At 35.1% G+C, this 2,286-nt stretch overlaps 1 pseudogene across 1 annotated transcript; it reads right to left on the bottom strand.

Moving 5' to 3' along the window:
• Positions 1 to 648: 648 nt before the first annotated feature.
• On the bottom strand, positions 649 to 1,108 carry LOC306651198 (large ribosomal subunit protein uL24-like; annotated as a pseudogene). The gene has a single exon. The product of its transcript is annotated as a large ribosomal subunit protein uL24-like (transcript).
• Between the last annotated feature and the right edge of the window lie 1,178 nt (positions 1,109 to 2,286).

Below are 2,286 nucleotides of genomic sequence, written 5' to 3'. Positions count from 1 at the left end.
TCCTTTGGATATACGTGAAATTGTTTTTAGCTTTTGAAGGAACCTCCATACTATTCTCCATAATGGTGTACTAATTTACATTCCTTTCAATACTGTCTAAGTGTGCTTTTTCCTCCACATTCTCACCAGCATTTGTAATTTTGTGGTGCAAGTTAATTATACAAAAAGGTGGGTTGCACTGCAGCATAACCATCACACAAAGAAACATAATTTGATTACATTCACTCTCTAATACCTCCCACACCTCTTCTCCTCCCTGCCCTGATCCTCTTCCTCTACTGTTTTCTTTTTATGACAACAATTCTACCTGGGATGAGATTGCATCTCATTACAGTTTTGATTTCTATTTCCCTGATGGCTAATGATAGTGGCCATTTTTATACATTAGATGGCCATTGTATTTCTTCTTTAGAGAAGTGCCTGTTCAGATCATTTGCCCATTTTTAATTGGATTTTGGTTGCTAAGTTTTTGAATTCTTTATATATTCTGAATATTAATTCTTTATCTGAAAACTAGTTGGCAAATATTTTCTCCCTTTCTATAGCTTGTTTCTTCACTCTCTTGATTATTTTCTTTGTAGTTCAGATGCTTTTTGGTTTGATGTAATTTGCCTAATTTTACTTTCTTTTTTTTTCATTTTAGCATTTTTTACTGCAAGTTGTAAATATGGTTACTTTATTCCTGCATCTTCTCAATCGTTTCTTCTTTATATTTGCCCTTTTCATTTCCTACTTGGCGAGAATTGGCCTTCCGTTCCAGGATCTTTTTGTGGTCTTTGTCCAGTTTTAGTCTGGTGATAACCACCTTGCTGGGGTGAATGCCCACATGGACAGTTGTGCCATTAGCCTTTTCCCACTGCACTGTTCAATATAGATGACGTATTTCTTCCTGTAAACCTGGACCACTTTGCCAATCTACTGACCTTTATAGTGTCCTCACACAACCTGAACTTCATTATCCTTTCAGATGGGCATAGATAGAACATTGTACTTCTGTCTCAGATGTTTGGAAAGAGGAGAGGACATAATCTTCCTGCGAATGTGTGAAGGTGCACTGACTTTTGTGGTTCTTGCTTCAGTCAGAAGTCACAAAAGGATTGAACTTCATTTTAGCTGATGCCACTTCAGCAATGGCCGCAAAAGGGAAGAGCTAACTTTACTTTCATTGACTTACTTTTTGGGTCATATCCAAAAGAGTATTGCCTATACTGATGTCTTGATGTGTTTTCCTGTTTTATTCTAGTACTTCCATAATCTAAGATCTTATATTTAGGTCTCTGATCAACATTTAGTTGATTTTTGGTGTAGGGTGAGATAGGGGTTAAGATCTTCTGCATATGGATATGAATTTTTCCCAGTACCATTTATTAAAAAGGCTGTCCTTTCTCCAATTATGCTATTGGCATTTTTGCTTACAGTCAGTTGTCTGTATTTGTATGGGCTTATTTCTAAGATATCTTCATTTATCCATGTATCTGTTTTTATGCCAGTGCCATGCTGTTTTGATTGCTATTTCTCCACAGTATGCCTTGAAATCAGGAATTATGATTCTAACAACTTTTTTTCAATATTGCTTTAAATATTTGTGCTTATTTGTACTTCGCCACAAACTTTAGGGATGTTTTCTAGTTTTGTGAAGAATGTCATTAGTGTTTTGATGGGAATTTTATAGAATCTGTATATCACTTGGATTAGTATGGACATTTTAACAATACTAATTCCAACATTTTTAGGGAGTTTACTGGGAATTGAAATCAGGGGCACTCAAACACTGAGCCACATCTTCAGTGCTATTTGTATTTTATTTAGGAACAGGGTCTCAATGAGTTACTTAGTGCCTTGCTTTTGCTGAGGCTGGCTTTGAACTCTCAATCCTCCTGCTTCAGCCTCCTGAGCTGCTGGGATTACTGGTGTGTTCCACTGCACCTGGTCCAACTTTTTTTGAATAGTGGTTAGCATGGTACATCTCTCTCCATCCATTTATTCTTACTTCATGTGTATCACTATTTTTAAAATGAGCTTCTTGTAGAAAACATGTAGTTAGGTCCTGTTTTTTAAATCCATGCTGACAATCTCTGTTATGTTTTGAGCATTTATATTTATTGCAATTATTGGTACATTTGGATTAATACGACCTTTGTTAATGATTCTTATTTATTGTTCTTACTTTTTGTTTCCTTTTTCCACCTTTTTTTCTTCATTTTTTCTTTTTAATTGGACATTTTATATTAGTCCATTTTCTTTCAGTTCATAGCATGTCAATTTTATGCCTTTTTAAACATTTTA

This window comes from Sciurus vulgaris (genome assembly GCF_902686455.1).
Source record: "Sciurus vulgaris genome assembly, chromosome: X".
Lineage (NCBI taxonomy): Eukaryota > Metazoa > Chordata > Mammalia > Rodentia > Sciuridae > Sciurus > Sciurus vulgaris.
This window is presented reverse-complemented; position numbering and strand designations above follow the sequence as displayed.